This window comes from Colletes gigas, unplaced genomic scaffold (genome assembly GCF_013123115.1).
Source record: "Colletes gigas isolate AHSC1104 unplaced genomic scaffold, ASM1312311v1 Colletes_gigas_Sc00004, whole genome shotgun sequence".
NCBI lineage: Eukaryota > Metazoa > Arthropoda > Insecta > Hymenoptera > Colletidae > Colletes > Colletes gigas.
The window spans coordinates 3,355,703-3,375,173 of NW_025106633.1; the positions used below are offsets into that span (position 1 = coordinate 3,355,703).

General features: G+C 42.4%; 1 protein-coding gene across 1 annotated transcript in view; it reads left to right on the forward strand.

Annotated features, from left to right (window-relative positions):
* The first annotated feature begins 17,616 nt into the window (after window positions 1-17,616).
* Window positions 17,617-19,471, forward strand: part of LOC122405338 (octopamine receptor Oamb) — a 108,989-nt gene continuing 107,134 nt past the window's right edge. Inside the window, exon 1 of the mRNA XM_043410009.1 lies at window positions 17,617-17,714. The gene's annotated coding sequence lies outside the window, so the exon portion shown is untranslated. The remainder of the gene's footprint in view (window positions 17,715-19,471) is intronic.

Sequence of the window (19,471 nt, forward strand, 5' to 3'; positions counted from 1 at the left end):
AAAATAATTTTGGCATCGTGTGAGCCCCATTGTACCAGTCAATTTTGTCCTCAAGACATTTGACGTATCTTTAATAATAACAAAGATATTTCAGGTGCGAACGTTAGGTGACTCTACCCTGTATATACAGGGTGCGACGATATCATTGTAACTGGTTTCAACTAGTTGGAAGCGAAGATGGAAGGAATGTAATTTTAATAATAGAGAATCTCAGTTACATTTCTATTTGTCCATTGTGAAACATTTCATTCTATGATTGAAACGTTTATTTTTTAGTTATTTAGTTGGAAACTCTTATACAGGAGGACAGATAGTACCATACCATCGCTGAAAGTTTCCAAACGCTAACGCAAGTAGAAATAACGAGTAATGGGCAGACACGACGTTAGCCAATCGCACGCGAACAAAATTTTTCAGATCAATTCGCGTCCCGTTTATTTAAATTTGATATTCCGTTTATTTACATTCGTTCTGTACGAATACGTCCAGAGAGACATATCGAGCAAGTTTGATTTATTAAATGGTTGCTCGTTTTTATGGGATAACTTTAAAATAGTAAGAGATATTTAAAAAAGTTTACGACAGAAGTAGCATAGTATTTTAAGTCTACAAATTTATGACGATAAATTTTATTTTTACTTGTAAATAACAGAATATATTATACATCTTATCTATTACAGATAAATCATGGTTGTATTATTTCACACCTTAATCTTGGCAAGCGGTAGTTTCTTTTTCTCTAGAAGTCTTTTTAAGTTGGTCCATTTCATAAAATCGAATGCTATTTCATATTTTTAAGTAGACGAGTAATTCTTATTTTTTGTTTCAACTTTTTTTATTATATCTCTTACGATTTTGAAGTTGTTTTGTAACAAGGAGGACCCTTTATTTGCTCAGGATCAGTTTCAACATTTTTTGAATTAATTTACCAAATTCCCGTTGTTCGTTATTCGCAACAAATTGAAAATGTATTCGTCGATGCTTATCTTGCTTTGCACGGGAAACAAAAAGAAGAGTAAGAGATCGAATATGACAATTTAAAGGATACGTTTAATCGGTTCGTCGCTGAAAGCAAACGTATATATATGTATATTAATGTATACTTTTCAAAGACTGGCAAATGGCATTTTTCCGTGGAAACATAAACGAGACAAGTGGAAGAGAGGTGAGGGTGAACAGAACAAGAGAGAAAGAGAGTGTGTGCGTGTGCACGTGTGTGAAAGAGGGGCGAGAAGTTTCAAATGATGCTCGTATTTTTGTGCTAGAAGTTTAACGAAAAACGAAAAAAAAGAAAAAGGAAACAAGAAACAGAAGACGAAGAGGAGGTGTAGATTATTAGCATGAGAGACGCGAGCGTGAATAGCAGAGTGGAACAAAATGTATTGTATTATATTAAATGAAACAGATATTGTTTAAATAAAATTGATATACATAAAGTTTTACATCGATTCGTCATTTTTCCAGGATCATTTCACGGAATCGTCTCGTTTATAAGTAGCTAGAAATTGTAAAATAAACGTAAACGAGTGGGACACCCGGTAGACCTTTGATCCGCCCTCGCAGTCGCTCAATTTGCCCTGCATTCTCTCACTTGTTGCTCGCCCTTAGTCGTCCCAATCCATACCTCATTCTTCGTCTGCGAGCCATAGTATCGCCGAGTAGAAAATAAAAGCCACGGAGGTTTTAATAAACCATCCGTCTGAAACGCGGCGGGGGAGGAGCGCTCCTCGAATGCGCGTCAGTCGTTCAGCAAACAGGATATTAAGCCCATCCGAGGCAGATTTCAGCCCGTGAAAGGGAAAGAGAAAAGTAGAAAACGGAGAAAGGGTGCCGGATCCCGACCCGAGATAGCTTATCCTTCCGGGTCTCTGAATGCATATCTCCCTTTCATCCAAACGGCCCTGTGACAGTTTTCATTTGGCAAATGGACCACAGCACGCGTGCAACGCCGGGGAAAGAAACGGACGGACGAAATCAGGAAATCAGATTACCCGGTGGCTCTCGAAATAAAAGCCGTAACCTGACGGCGCGCGTTCGAATTAACCGTGGAATCGAATTAAAAGAAACCAAGCCGCGCGCGGAGCTTTCAACGGGGTGGGAATGAAGGGGCTAGGGAGAGGGCGCGGTGGGCCGAGATTTATAAAATGAATATTGATGTGCACGTCGGTCGACGAAAATAGGATTCGGACGAAAACGTACATCGGCCGATGCGTCGAAACCGCGCTAGAAATCGATTTTGTTCCTCGTTACACAAAACGCGGGATTTTAATGACAAACAATGCAACGCGATATTTTCGACGGCGACGGAATCGATCGCGGAGAGAATACCGAATTCCTCCGCGAACGATCGCTTTACAGAGGCCCGGCGGTACGTACCGTGAAATGGATAGAATTCTGAGTCCCGTGGAGTTTGTGTACCTGTGGTTAAATTCGGTTGGATCTGATTTTTCGTTGTTTGAAATCAACCCCTCGATTTTTCGTCTCAATTCCCGGTTTCGAGTAACGGTAGTATTCTCACCACTGTTCGGCTATATCGAACGTCGGTTATCATTACTAGTTTTCTTTCTGGATAAAAGTCTAGAAAAAAAGCACCGTTTCCGTCGTTTCAAAATGCAAACAACGCGTATCTTAGTGAAGAATTTCGACGAAATTAAAAAATTTCAAATCGTTCTAAAAAAATTATTCTCAGTTGCGGGGATCAATTACGATCATTTTTGGTGAATACACATACCCCCGAAATCTTATACACTTTCGAGAAAAAAATTCGAATAGATGCCTAAATTTTTCGGCGAAAAAAAAATTTTCCAATCGTTCTGGAAAAATTATTTTTGTCTGCGGGGGTCAATTTCCATCATTTTTGGTGAATAGACATACCCTCGAAATTCTACGCGTTTTCGAGAAAAAAAATCAGGAAGATGGACAATTTTTCGGCGAAATTAAAAATTTCAAATTGTTCTGAAAAAATTATTTTCGATTGTAGCGGTCAATTTGAATCATTTTTAGTGAATACACATACCCCCGAAATCCTACGCGTTTTCGAGAAAAAAATTCGAATAGGTGCTGAAATTTTTCGGCGAAATTGAAAAGTTTCAAATCATTTTGAAAAAATTATTTTTGCTTCTGAGGGTCAATTGCGATCATTTTTTGGTGAATAGGCATACTCCCGAATTCTTACGCATTTTCGAGAAAAAAATATATTTTCTTTACCGAAAATATAATGTGTGTCCAGAAATGTTTCTGTAACTTCAAGGATAATCGGAATTATTTTTCAACTATTTTATTTGACGTTGCAATCGGTGATCTAAACGTGTCGGTGGATAAATATTGGAACGATCGTCTAGTCGACCGGCAGCGACTATAGTCAGTGAAAAATCACTATCTTGCTACATGGGTTCGTTCCATTCTGTAAACAGACTTCTTCTCGGGTCCGTCAAATATCGAGGCGCAGGTTGTTGACGCAGGGCTTATAGAAAAAATTACATCGCGAGCCGGGAGCCGAGTTTGTCGAACAGGAATCTCTCGGTGCTCAAATATTTTCGCAGCACGCGAGAGCCCGGAAAGAGTAGCACGCGCGCGGGAAGACGCTGGAAAAGGATCCTGGATCTCGTTTGGCAAATGTCACGGGTCAAGTCCCCGCTACGTAAACGGGCTCGTCGAGTACATATACGCGAAGCTATTTTCTCGGCTGGTAACGCGATTACAACCAGTCGCGTATCACATCCGCAGGTTTTTCAGTCGTGGAAATGGCTAACGGAGAGCGGATTTCGTAGGCGGTTCCTTGATCATTTTACAGTTTAGCACGACGTATTTACGATACCCGCGGCCATTTTGCTTCGCCCGCTGGTGAATTACGATCCTCGTATTTAAGTACGACCCTGCTCGCGACACACAGAGTCCGCAGATTTGCCTATTTCTGTCTCTGCGACGTCCCGGTAGACGTTATTGGGTTCCTTTGTCGGAAAACACACACGGAAACGAAACTACAAAGACCACAGAATGTGGTGTTCTTTCGAAGAACAGAGGTTTTCACAAGAGAGAATCCAAAGTGCCCAAATTGTGATGCATTGTTTCATAAATACAGTTAGTTCTACTTCTTGTCACTTGAAAGCGGGCACAAATAACTCGTGTTACAATTACAGTCACAATGGAGGCAATCACCCCTCGTAAGTTTGGTTTTTCCATTCATTATCGCCAGAATACGAATGGTAGTGGTAATAATGATATTTATTTGTCGTACGATCGAACAAATGCAAATTCTGTTCCCCGAATCGGAGTTAGAAGCGGAGAATCAGCGTCGCGTCGACAATTGATGGGATCGAATCAGGGGTTGTTAGGGCAAGGAACGACGCCTAGGTTTGTCTCGTTGCACCTGATACACGTACACACACACTAGAATATGGAAATACGAAGATCCCAACCGAAGATTCCTCGGTAAACTAAACTGCGTGCAAGGTATTCAGACATGGTCGTTTGCCAGGTAAACAGGTAACCACAGTTTCTAGTTATCGAACGTCTCGTAAACAGCCCAGAAGATTTCTGGCGACGACAGCCAGCCGTGCGCGTCTGTCACGGAATTCCCGTAATTAGAATTTCCGAATTCCTAGCCTGCGTAATTGGAGTAAATAACCGGGTATCGAAGTCTTTACCGCGCAGGAACGATTGGTGTTTGCCCCGGTGGGAATATTTGGAGAGAGGCTTTTCGTTACGGCGAAACGACGTCGCCCGAGAACCGTCGCGATTTGTTTTAATTACTTCACAGCCGTCGTAAATGTTTGCGTTAAACAGTTGTTAAAATAACAACTAACAGCTTTTAAAATAAATTATCGTTTGAATCGGCAGGATGTGCTTGGCGACGTTTCTTGCGATGCCGATACAACCCAAACATCGAGGGTAATCGAGACTCTAACAACGATGGCGGGATTCGAGTCGCCCGAGGGCATCGAGGAGCGAAACTCGGTGAGTCTCAAAATATTTTGCAAAACGATTCCCTGAAGTTCGAGAGCCTCGAATGTCTTGTAACTGTTGCACCAGCTGGATATAAATTCAAAGTGAATTTTCATAAACCAAAACATTCGGGACCCTCCAAACTTCGTCCATTTTGGTCTTAAGACGATCTCGAAGTAATTCAGAGACCACCTTCGGTATTTCGTTTATCATGGTACACCTAAATCTTGGCACTCGGATGAAATGGACCCTTGTCTATTCCATTACAAAATGTCGCGAAAGATGTTTCGAGATGGCCAGGTTATTTCATCCGGAGACTTGATCGAGAAAATTGAGAAGATACCGAACGAGTCGAGATTACAGATTTTACATTATCCCGTGATCCGGGCTCGAGCAACCGGATTTAACAAGATTCGGGATCCACATTCTGTCCCGTAGATTGCAAGCTTACCACCGTAGATCACCGATTCCGTATTATAGATTGTATACTATACTCCCCCCCTCCTTCCTCCTCGATAATGACAATATCGATAACAACGGCGGAAGAGCTGGATTATGATAACGCGATATCGCAGCCACAATAGGTGGGATTTATCCATGGAACTCGTTTCGTGCTATAAATAGACTTTCTTTGTGAGAACCATTCGATTAATTCGGTAATCCCGAACTCGGCCACGATGCTATTTCCCGATGGCCCATTGTACGTACGTTAACGAGAGACGGGTTCGTTCAATGGGTATAATATACAAGCACGCGCGTGTGTACGTGTACGTGGACGAGAGGTAGATGGTCTATTGACTAGGACGCCATTATATTTTCCAACAATCCACCGTTACGTGTTCGCTGGATGTGTCGGATGCACCTTAGGTGACGCAACGAGAAGTCTTCGAGCATCCTTCTGTTCCAGAAGGTTTAAGGCTATCCCCGTTGGAAGCCAACCACGCGTCTCGTTCGGCTATGTTCGCCTGTTTTTGCAAACAATTTGCTCCGTGGCTGCGCCCGAGTTATCGGGGCTGAATTAATGCAAAGAGCACAGGGCAGACGTTTGCGATGACTTTCGAAGATTCGAAACAAATGAACGTTGATCATAACGTAGCTCGAATTTGTAAATTTGAACAGACAGATGAATTTAACGATTGCCCAATTAAATAATTGAAAACGTTCGCTGGATGGAATAAGTTTACTATAAATGGCCCATGGAGGTAATTTGTTTTCCCCAATGGCGGCAGCGACCGTAAATATCGTTAAAGGGGGGGTCTAGTTGGAACAGAATCGAATTTAGAATCCCTCGTTTCACAGTTCGACACTGATCGACCATCAATGCTTAATTAATTAGCATTAATTGGACCCTGGAACTTGTAATAAAGCTCTTTGCTCTTCGATCGCGTCCACCCTCTTCTCTCCCCCCGTCACGGAACACGCAACGAAAATGGACGGAAAGACGAGCAAATATTTTCTCCCGGGCACAATATCGATAATGAGAATTTCGACTCCCGAATAACGAAATAGATTGAAAAGGAATCGAACAAACTGGCCGGAATGTTGATACCGCGAGATAATTGATTTCCTTTCTTTTTCAATATTTGTCCTCCTTTTAAATGCTTTATTGGCGGTGCAATTTTTTTCGCCGCTGGTCGCCGGACGAAGTAGAGGCTTCCAATCTAAATAAAAGTTCTATGCACCCCGAAATGCAATATTTAAACGAGCCGTTTCGATGCCGCGATCGCTGCAACTTTCCTATCCGTAGAAAACTTGTCAGGAACAAAATTCATCAATTTCTATCGTTATCCAATCGGAATCGATATAATTTGAGTCTCGTACTTATAGCAACTCGATTTAGTTTCTTTTAACGTTTCATTCTGGGAATTTTTTTATTTTCGCGGTCGAGAGTCCTGTCGTTCGCGTATGAGTAACACGGTAGTTGATGCTTTAACAACAATTAGGATGATAGTGTGCTACACGTTTATCCACGAGAGCCGATCAATTGGTCGGCCACGCAAAATCCAACCACTTGTTGTTCTTGTATTTCCGGCGAACAACGTTGCACGCCGATTGACGATGCAGTAATCGAGCGATGGCCAATTGTTTCCACATTAACGGCGATTGGTCGATTGGTTTTCACGTTAACGTCGCGTCGATAGGTCGCACGATTCCTGGGAGAAACGTCCATCGTCGTGCTCCTTAATTAATTCATCGAACCCGAAATTACGTTCCCGCGCTTTCGTCGACGTTATTGCTCCTCGTTGGGTACCTCCAGGGCAGAGTTGGGCTAAATTTCTATTTAACTCCGGAATACTATAGCGTTCCAGGCATTCCCCAGTCATTTTTGTCATTTATTCGCAACTCTCGTAAAATTTGTTCCTGCCCTGATTATGGCTTGACTGTAAAATGAAGCATCGTTCGAGCTATTTAGTATTTATTCTTGTTCCAAATTGCAGATTTAACAGGAATGGAAAAGTCTTTTTTTTTCTGGTATTTATAGTTAATCAGAAAATTAACGAACAAATATTATTATTTGTCGTGTACGCGTTTAAACTCGTACGTCGCACGCCGAATTAACTTTGTGCGAATATTTAAGTAAGATTTAGTGGACTGTATTTCATGTTGATAGTAAATATGGCGGCTCGAAAAGGTAATGCTTGGTTTGTGTTATGTGTCGAAAATTTCTTGATCGATTGCTAGATTTGTTTTTTTTTGTCCTTTTCTCGTGGTCGACTGCAGTACCTTGTGCCCTATAACCTGCATTTAGAATGAACAATTAGTATCTGTATGATATTTAGGTGAGGTGGTTTTATTGTATCAATTTCATGGGTTAAAGATCGAGGGAAAAGTTTCAGAAACCTCGTTCAGTGTGTCATGGGACAGTGGAACTCAGGCGTTAGCTATTTGTGACAACATTGTTAGATTTGATAGAAATGCTGATTTGTCAAAAAATAAGTGAGGCGGGAACGAAAATTCAATGGCCAGCCCCTAGAAGAAGGGGTAGTGCGGGTGGTACCAAAAGTTCGGATTCGAAAAATGTCGGTGGTCGGTCGAAAGTACCATTATTCCCTCAACGGTTGGTCCTGTTGACCGTGGCGTGCAATAAATGCTGGTAGCCCTATGTATCGGGAAAAAACTACTGTGAAATAGAGTCGACGGGCAACTGTTAACCATCTGTCACGGAGAAACAAATTTTGGTATATGACGCTACCCGTGGAAGTGTATTAGCGTAAAGGTTATTTCTGAAATAGGGATTTGGCTGTCGCCTGGAGGTCGTAAAGGAGGGCTCGCAACGCGACATTATTAGATGTGTATTTATTGAACCATGCAGAGCAGCTTAATAAGCTTAATAAGCTGACCAATATGGTCCACTAAATACTCATCTAATAATGCATTATCAACGGCTAATCAAAGGAATAATAAATTTATCGAATTTGTCTATTGAAAATTAATTTTTTGCGTTCGGTGAAAACATGTTCTTCCGGGTCGGGAGTTAATCTATCTTTGTAGAGATTAAACAACATATTTTACGACGCCGTTAGAAAATTTCTATTTATAGATTAGCTTGCGCAAGCTTCGAAACAATACTGTTTTCTGGTCTATGTATTGGCTCCTTTTCAAGGTTGGTTTAAAAAACGACTCGACCTAAAATAATCGGTTGTCTGTTCGCCATTAATCTTCAAATTGAAATCCCATTATCCTGTCGAGCAAAATAATTATTATTACATCTTCGGAATACTCGAGAACAAACTTATTCCATTATGTGAAATAGAAAGAGCCAACGCTATGGAGAACAATTAATAACTTCAGAAGTACACAAGATAATTTCATAAAAATTTATCCATACTTTCTTTGACTATCCACCTATAAATATACCAAATTCCAAGTACCTAAGTTCTATACTTTTCTTCCTATAAAATTCCTAAAAGGTCGCCTTAAAAATGGCGTTTCAAGTGATTAAAATATGGGCGAAAGCGTGTAAATTCCGAAGCAAGGGGATGCCATGATTAACAAAATATGCGAAAAGGTCGCGAAAATCGTTGAAAAGGCCACGGGGTCTCTGTCCCCCGCTGCGTTATAACGTTCGATGAATTTTTTTGTTCGATCGCGTTTCCCTTGAAATTCTCCGTACGTTCGGGCACGGTTTTCCCGCGCTCGTTATTCCGAAACGTTTCTTCCGCCGTCATTACTGTTATTCGCGTTATTATCGTCCGAGGTTTTTCCTCTCCAATAATATTTCTGATTCACAGCCGAGGCAGCAACGCGCGCTGAAATATCGCAGCAACAATATTGAGAAACGAGTTACGCGAAGTTTCGCGGGAGTCGGTGCTGCTGGGCTCCGTCGGCGAGCGAATTGTTTTAATACTAAATCACCGACGGGTAGCAGCTGTTCCGTTCTCAGGATCAGACAAACGGATTCGCATAATTACCGGGCTGGAACGCTCTCCGCCTCTAATATCTTCTCCGTATCGTCGTGAGAAAACCCCGTGAAATTGTTGCGACAATATCTCGAGGGACCGTCCGACGCGGTTAACAATTTTCGCGCTTCTCTTTCAAATTTTCTTCTTTTCTTTTTCCCCCGCCGACCGAGCAATTAAATTTACGACCGTGGGATTTCGGTTGTTCGTAAATACACCACTTAGGGGCGGATTTATGGCTGGTTTGGTTCGCAAAATGCTCAGAAACGACCCGGGGACACAGTCGTTCGCGTCGCGGTGTGTTTTTGTAAAATAAAACTTCTGACCATACGTTTCGATCATCGTAAGGTTAATTAATATTTAAAAAATAGCAATGCTATTTTAATGGTTTCGATAGAGAAAGCTTCTTACCGAGATGTCAAGACTCTTTTTCTTCGGGTGCTCCAATTTAAACGGGACACCCTGTATCCGCCCTTTTAAGGCTCGTTAATAATTCACGTTATACCTTCCGACGTCTTCCACGGACCCGCTTCTGCTTCTCCGCGCTTTATTCCCGAGTATGCTTTTCATTTTCCGATTGCAACAGTGTCTATGTAAAATAAATTTCTCCGTTCGATTTTTTCTCGATGATCTCTAGTTTCGATTCATTTATTCGTTTGATGTTCCGAACCGTTTGGTACGGCAAACGGATGTATTCAATAATTTGTGTAGAGTGCTTTCAGGCGATAGTAAACAGACGTAAAGAGAGTCAACATTTACATTAAATGAATTGGCTGGCCTGCACGTTCCGTAGATACGGTTATGCAGGTTGAAAGGAAGTGCTTCGCGAGTTTAAATAGAATACAGAATTCGGCTCAAATGGTTCGGGTAGCTTTTAATTCTAGCAATCCATTAAATTTGTATCTCCCTGTTTTATATACCATCTTTGCTTCGGTGAGCATTAAAATTGTCTTTGCTCCTGTTTGTCCTTTCGTCTAAAGGAAATGCAGAGTATTCAGTTATCAAAATATTTGTGTAAAATGGCGCTTTTCGATCGAGCGACTAGCGTTGTGTTCCATCGTGGCTCAAAATCGACCAAAGATCCGAGCAATTTCCGTAATATCCGATCATCATGATTTTACATCTCCCAGGTTTCACCGTGGAGATATTACCAATTCGTCCGGACGCTCCTCGAAACTTTCTCGAGCTTCGCAAATTATAAATCCCCGTCTCTTGGCTTGTTAGGCGAGTCGCTAATTCCCGAACACTGGTTGTCCCGATAGCCTCGTTCGTTAATTACTTATCCCGTGGAACATCCCGCGGGGAGTTCCCCGTCTCTGTTTCGAATTCGCCGTGAAGCGTCCGTTGGCCGTTCCGGCGAACAAACGCCGGGGTATCGTTCCAGATGTTACGGGAAAGTATAACTTTTATAACTCGGTAAGCGGCGCGCTACGAAACGTACACGCGATCTACGCGACGAGAGAAAAACGAAGAGGTCCGGGCGAGGAAAGTTCCCCGACGAGGGAAACTGGCACCCAGAGATTTCCGTAATTTCCCCGTCGCGTTTCGCTCGCCGTTTCAAACTGCCGGCTTATGGGCCATGGCGAACGCTCCACGGGAGGAATCTCTGATTACATTGCCCCGGGAATTCTGTTAGGGAGTTTTTGTCCAAAGAGCCGACGCGCTGTTCGTCTTGCTAACCCGATGAGGGTGGACGCCGTTATCTCCCGGCTCGTTTTACGCGAAAACCGCGGAATTCACCTCCTTACGCTCCAAATCGACTTCAGACGCTTGTTGCGCCGGCTGATTACTATGGAACATTGTCGAGAGCCAAATGGGGCTTTCGAAATTTCATCAAGACTATACTGGGATACGGGGTGCTTCTGGTATCTCGAACAAGCTCCATTTCCACTGAAAAAATGCCAAAGTGTAGTTCCGACAAAATTCCTGGGACTGTCAGACATCCAGTACAGTAATCATTCTTAGTCTTCAGTAATTTCGCCACTGTTGTACGAAAGATGAACGTGCCCTGGAGCTATGTTCATTTTAAGGATCATTACTGTATATGGTCATAGTATTTATTTATATACATTTACCAGATATGGTTTAGTGTGCTCAAGATATATCTGTCTGGTACCTGGTCCAACCTGTAGCTCTGTTTTAATAAAGCAAATCCTAGACAAATTTGCAAACCCAAGATGAGGGAAAAAAGTCCCCGTATCGACGCAGACTTTTAAATCGTCCGCAAAAAGAAAGCAAAAGTCTGTCTTTTATCGAGCAGAAGACCAGTATCAGTGAAACTTTTTCCAACCGTTTGGAAGCGTTAGTCGGGAAAGGTCGGGCTGGCGCTGACCATTAAAAGAAAAATACTCAGCCGGATGCAATTTCCGTCGCGATTCTCGTGATTCTCGATCCCAACGGCGGACATTATACGCGATACAGAGGCCAGAGATTTTATTAAAGCCTGCATTATCGCGACCAGTGTCCTGCGAGATACGTCGAATAACTTTGCCAATTAAAATCTGTGTCGTTAAACGCTTTCAAGCGTCGCGATAACGCGTGCCCCGATATGCAACTCTTCTAACCTTCTTTCCGCCCCAATTGGGGCTTTCGAGGCATTCGTGGCTCCGTTTATTCCCGTAGAACACGCCGCCATATCCGTTCCATCCATGGGTAGTCCTTCCGTCGCAACGATTTATGGGAAACGAACAGGTGTTCATAGTTTCTCGTGTTTTACGTTTATTGGGGGTCCTTGGAAACCAGACTTTGAAGTTTAATTATTTTCGTAAGGAATTTTATGGAGAACTGGGATATTTATATTTTCATATTTTTAGTTCCGTCAGAAATGATTAAGACTCCGGTTTCAAAATGGCCATCGTTTCTAGCGACGCAAGGTCGTATTTATTATTAATCGTGACGTATTTTCGTTGCAAGTTTTAAATATGCAGAAGAAGATTAGCCGTTAAAAGCTGATAGATTCTATCTTTCGCAGTCGATCATCGTGGTCCAATCGCGATCGAGATTCGGATGATCGGATCGGTGATAAAATGGACGTCGAAGCAGTCTGGAAGTTCTATTTTGTAGTTGGAAATCCCGTTACCGTATCTTTTCCGTCGCGAATAAACGGTAATACTTAGGATCGGATGATTCGGTCCGTACGCGTCCGTTAAAAGGATCGAAAATCGCGGCTGTTTCGATCCGGAATAGTCGACCGGCCTCGACCGGGTGCCCGCTTTGTCTCGCGTTCTTCGAATCGATGAATATCCGAGCGGAGACGATAGTTCGTATCAGTCGACGTCGCGGAGCGGAGAATTTCAAGCCGAGATCGGGGTCAGAGAGGGTTTAAATAAGTACGGGTCGTTCAACCTGCACGAAATTGTCCGTAATGAGAACTGGAACTGTTCGCAGCGATTATTCGTTCTATTAGGACGGCATGTAATCTAACGAGCCACTAACAACTTTATCGCCTCTCTGCCGGCATCCAGGCAACGACCACACCGGGGAAAGACCCGAGGAGACTTTGACCAATTAACGAGGAAGAATCTCGCCGCGGATATATATTAGAACGCACGAAATTCCGGGGGAAGTTTCGAGGGGACTCGAACTTGGCCGCAATGGTGCTTAGGGGGCTAATTAATTAAGAGTTTTAATTAACCGTCGGTGGGTAATTGAACGTAATTAGCCGCTGACATGCAGACATCTAGCTGCGAGGCTCCGGTGAAACGGTGTTATAAATAGTTTGCGATCTACGGGGTGGTCCGTGAAACCTGGACAGATTTCAATACACTAAACATCCGGAATGGAGATAGAAATATCGTCGATTTTTGGCGATTCGAAAATTTAAAACAATTTGAAATTACCGTACGCACCGTAGTTCGAGCGTTGTGAGATGCATTCGATAGAAAATGAAGACTTTATGGACCAATTGGATGTAATATTTACATTTAGAGGAAGATACAGCTGAATACTGAATTATTAGATATTTTATTAGCTCCAAACGTTGAGAGTGTGGCGTAGCCTCCCATGTTCGTCACCAGAGGGGTCGCGTTCTCACAAGCGCTCGACCGACCCCTCGGTTGCAAAGTAGCGCCACAATACACCTTTTGTGTTGGCCTCGCTTGTTCGTTCGCTCGAATTAATGGCGCGTTTATTAAGACGACGCGCGATTTTTACTCGTAATAAACGTTGCAGTTCCCATTTTACCGGGAATAATAACTACAGTGTCAAACCTCCGTGTCTCCTAGTTACTGTACCCGCTCCAAGCAGTCTCAGTTTCATACTAATTCCATGGGACTGCTTGTCGCTTCTAATTGACTCGTTACCACACGATCCCCGATCAACTACGTGGAAATAATCATTGTTTGACGGGAGAATTCTAAGATAAGGTCGGAAGCTTTAATATCGTATGCTCAGTTTAGGGTTGAACTCTTTCTATATTCGAATGTTTCCGTATCATAGTCCCCGGATGAGTTGCTGGAACAATATATACCAAGGTGACTTCAAATTATTTATGTAATTTTACACACTGCTCTGAGACTAATAATTCTGGACACTGCCCCTATTGAGAATATCTGTTCTATCAGTTTCAAAATGTAGTTTTCACCCAGGGTGTTTAAGCCCAGAACCTGTTCGTCGTTTTAACCATTCACAGGTTCTTTGTTCGAGTAGAAATACGAGAAGAAACTAGATATTTGATGGAGAGTTAGGCAAAAATAGCTCGCGTGCTCTAGCCTCTAATCCAGATCGTTGCCAGAGAACGCCGGACCTGGAACCATAAACATTTGGGAACGCAGGCTTTCGCATCCATCTTTGCCGCTCGCGAATTCCGAAAGGTTTCGTTCGTCGTCCAAAACAAAAAAAAAAATAGAGAAATAATAATCTGCGAGCACTCGACGTCGTTTAACGACTGGAAAAAAGGGGGGGGGTTGTTCGAAACGCGGCTAATTCGGGCGGAAACCGACTTTTTCCATGGAAATTCCCCCCAACGAGAACCGTGAACCGGTCTTATCCAAAACGCGAAGCTCCGCGGACGCTTTTTCCCCGTTTATCCGATTGGCTGCCGATCGATCGGTTCGTTTCTCATTTTCCGTCGAGTTTTCGCATAATTTTTTGCGCCCGTTCCACGAGCGTTGTCTTTGTAGCTGGAAAAACGAAGCTGCCAATTTCCAAAATGGATTATCGATGAGTCGATTGTCAACGGTCGCGGATCAGTTTTGCATCGAAACGTTTCGTTTGACCCTTTATTCGCGTTGATTCTTCTATAATTTAAACGATTCGTTCACGTGACCGTACGAACGAGTTTCTAATTGAAATACACCCGGAATACTGATTACGGCAGTGCCCCGATTCGTGCAATAATCTGCGTTAGGGGTACTTGCGACCGGTGATTGGATTCGGAACGCTTCGAATCTGTAAAATGACGGAAAAATCGAGTTACATCGAATCTGACGAGAATCTTGATTGTCTTTAATTAAACATATTACACGGATCACTCTATTTTTAACACGGGAATTATCTTTCTTTCTCATCAAACGGCGAACACGCTATTTAGTGCTCTTTATATTTTATAGAATTCGTCATAGTAAACTCCATTACGAAATATATAATTTCGTATTCATAGATATGTATTCGTGTTGACACAGTTCTAACAGAACCGGAAGTGAGGGGGGCCTGAGACCTCCCAAGACCTTTCGAACGTTGTCTCGTTTAGGGCAACAGATTTTCCTTGTTTTCTTAAATATACAATTTTGTTAAACTTTAATCGAGCCCAAATTCCGAAACCCGAAATCAAGCAGACTTAAAATACATTTAACCAGACACGATTTCATCTAAGATTCCCGTCGCGGTCTTCATTCCCCAAGTTCGCCGACAAAAAAGCAACTAGCAGCAAAATGAGAGAAACGTGTATCTCGGGCCCGTGACCAGACGACGCTGGCCGGGAATTCTTAAACGAAATCATAGATTCGGACGAGAAATATGGGCGGCAATCGATATCTCGAGGGCTCGTTGTACGAGCTTTTCCGCGGCTCTTTCTCCCTAGCGTCGCTGGCAATATTTTCCGCGAGCCAGGTCGGACCCATTGTTTCAGACAATGGTTGAACCTGTTCCGCGTGTACCCGCGAAAAATTACAGACTAGTACAATTGGGGTAATCAGAATGAATCTCGCAGACAATGCGCGAGAATGGCGCGAACGCGGCCGTCTAATTGCATCCTTGGTACTCGATTCGGGCCCTCGAATCGGAATCGAACCGAAATCGCGATTTAGCAAATCGTTGTTTGCCCTTCTATTCAATTTTTCCTGGATAGACGTTCCTCTATCGAACGTGTGTTATCGTCTTTCTTGATACAACCATTATCGATTAATCTACTACCATCTTCGTTTAAAAATTAAATATCTTTTTTAAAATACTTGGATCTTGGCGATGAACATTTTAAATGAAATCGACGACCCCCCAATTACGATCTTCCTTTGTTATTTCCGTTTGCCCCGTCGAGATCATTCCGCAGAATGATGCAAAATGGGGGGAGCACCGTTGGTCGCGCGTTGACGACCAAATGGAAGGGTTAAAAACGGATAGGAGCGACACGTAGAGAGCAAACAAAGGGACAATTTCCTGATTCGTCCGATTTTTAAATCGATCCTGTCCTGCGGCCGAGGTTTCGTTTCCAATGGCGCGCGACGGATGAAATCAGACCTGGCGGACGGGCAACGGGCACAAAACACGGTCGAGGGAGGGTACGGAAAAAAAAAAAAATGGAGAAAAGATGAAACATAACGCGGCGAAATTCAACGGGAATGGCGTCGCCAATTCGTTTTCGTTCCGAGCGAGTCGCTCTTTGCATATTAAAATTCACGGACGAATTGCAATCTGTCGCCCTTCTAGTTCGTTCGCGACTCTTCAAATATGTATTTGCCAACATTTATCGCGGATAAATTGCGTTTTGCCGGGCTTCGAGGCATTAAAATATCGGTTGAAAAACGATTCGTTGACGATGACGGGGCACCGACTTATTTACTCGAGTTGTACTTAATTATTTAATTGGAAAACGGTTTCTCTTTCAATCGCGATATTTCTTTTCAAAATAATGTTGAACGAAGACAATGTTTATTTATCTAGAACGATTTTAAATTATAAACAGAAAGACACCGGGTTTGGTAAACAAATGTATGTGTTCGCGAAACTGTGATTTGCAGTATTCTTCGGGAGAAAAATATGAACGTATACAAAAGGAAAAATTATTTGGCTGCTTAGAGAAATTTATAAAAGAGTTTTTACGGTCCAAAGAAAGAGTCATCGACGAGAGATCGACGAAATTTAAAAGTTGAAAGTTACGGACGTAATAGTACGTCAACATCCATTAGCCCGGCTGTCGGGCCATTGGTCGATAATTTTAGGTCTTCCGTCGATACAAAACGGTTCCTCACTCTTATAAATGTTATTTTACGCCTGACATTCGCCGTGTCACTGGTCGCTCCGATAGACGACGCGAAGGGTGACCCTTTTCAAATCGCGTTACCTTCAAGTCTCCTTAATTGTTCGATGAAGCGGGGTGCAAACGGGAGGTCAAGGTCGGTCTTATGAGCGCCCACCATTGATACGTCTTTTGACAATGGTTGCCACCGCCCGTCTGGGGACTTAAACCGATGTTTGCGAGAAGTGGTCCGGAATATCTCTGCTGGATAATAGGAGGATCCTAGAATTATCAATAATCGTAGGATGAGAATAATCTCGGCGTTTTTTAACGATAGACCAAGCACGGCATTAGCAATTTAAACTTTAGAGTGCCCAAAAATCCCAATTATCAAACAATATTCCTGATTTTTCGTTCGAAAATTTTCAGAATGCTCCGTTACTTTTCGAACAGCTCCTAAATTTCCGTTTTCCTGGGAACGTTTGGTGCTTGAGTTGGAATCGATAGCCTCACCTTGAAGACTTAAAAGTTCCCAGGAACACAACTCTCCCTACCCCTGCTCCCAGGCAAGCGGAAAGTCAAATTTTGTTTTGCCCGAATCAGGTATCCGATCCGGCAGCGAACAATGCGGGTCGTTTGTTTACAACGTTGTCGACGAACGTTTATCCGAGGCACTCGATCTGTCCTGCCGTCGATAAAACCCCTTGACAGTGGCGGCCGATGGCAGTCCGACGCCGGCCGTCGTTGCGAGCGGATACGTCGACGCTCGTCCCACTTCCGCTCACGAGGGAACGCGAAACTCCCGGGGATCGATCGTGATTTTCGACGCGTGCACAGAACGAGTGAAGTTTCACGGTGAACAACGTGTGTTGGTTTGTTGTTGTTACAGTGTTGGTACCGAATGGAACACCGTCGTCGTCGTTGGTCGACGCAGCTCGACGTGACCGTGGTTTTTCCGTGCTTTTCGCGGCGATAAGGTGTGAATAAAAGCCATTACGATTGGAAAGAAATTACCCATGGGTGAATCTCAATTTTATCCGAAAGTCCATAGAATTTTCATCTTACGTGGTTTCTAGAATTTCGATTCGATTCAGTTTTGGGAGTCTGTGAAAAATCTCGATGATATAGAAATGAAAATTGTACGAGTGGTGATGCTGAATAATTAATAGATTCCAGAATTTTATCACATCAGGTGTAAAGTATTATAATATTGTTGAGAGCCAAGCCTACGAAAATTGAATTAGTTTTGTTTGTTTCCTGGGAGGAATGAATCCGGAGAGCAATTCTAGTGATTTGTATTAGTAAAATCAATAAAATCCACGTGGGAAAATCTTCCAGGTGCGAATTAGTCTTCTTCGATTTCACCAGAAACATAAAGCATTTCCTTCCACTTTAAAATTGAAACATGTTTCTACTACTTTTACAAATAATTCATGCCCTGTTTAATTAAACTTTTATTCGCATCCGAGGTAGTTTCTCTTTTCCACATCGATTGATTAAAAGTTTTCAAAATTGGAGTGATAAGTTGTTGATCCTTTCGGATGTCAGGAAGGTAAATCCTGCATCGATCAATGGAACGATGAGACAAATATTGGACAAGGTTCAATGTTGTCAAATATTGGTACATAAGGAAGGTAAATCCCCCCATGGATCGATGAAACGAATATTGGACAAGGTTTAATGTTGACCGAAATCGTTTCATCGATCCACGTGGGATTTATTTTCCTTTCATTAAAATAAATCAACCACGTACCATCTCTAATCTTCAGACTCTATTTTTATCTAGTTTCTATTATCAAATATAACTCCAATATAAATTCTTTAATTTTTCTCCCTTTAACAATTCGTATACGATATACATATATTTTTACTTTTGTTTTCAATCTTTTATACCGAGCACTGCTAACCAATGGTGGAATCGTTCGCGATCAAACAACCGTGTTCTCGTTTTTTACACAAACAATTCTTTCACAATAAATGTGTTCGTTTCAAATACTACTTTTTAAATTTTTTGTGAATCGTGGTGCTTTTGTTCCCGGTTCGTTCTTAATTGCAGAACGCGAGATCGCATGGTTTGATTAATACTCCGAGTCTTTTTGCAATTATATTCGCAAGCTCCCGCTATCGACAAAGTCGGAATTAGAGTCACACACGATAACGTGTATGGCGTGACTCTAATTTTGGAGAACGGCCTGTGTGTTTTCAGTCTCGAAAAGATCCGGTTTCATTGTCTCCCTAGAACAGTGCTGGTACACACAACAGTGGTTCCAATTCGTCCCTTTCATCAAGTTTATTCGGTCCATGGAACAAAGTTAAAAGTAATTTCAAAAATCTGCACGGAAAATATGAGGGCGCAATTTAGAAATCGTATCGGCTTCAAAGCTCGACTTCAAAGCCAAACTCGATTAAACTCGACACGAATAATTCGTATTATTCGTTGACAATTAACAGTTATCGATTAAAATTACATATCGTACGAGGAGCCATCAAGAATTGCCATGTATCGAGGCAATATATTATTAAAATTTATTAATTCATCATCAACGCTCGTACAATCTCATCTATTTTTCTAGTACACTCGACAAAATTGAAATTTCGAAGAGGGCACTTCACGATCGAAACACAAAGTCTGATATAGTCGATTAGTTTAATCGACTAATCGCGAACGAGACACTCGCTTCGCATCTTACCGTTGAATTCGCTGCACGATGGAATCAGAATGAACTCGTTAACA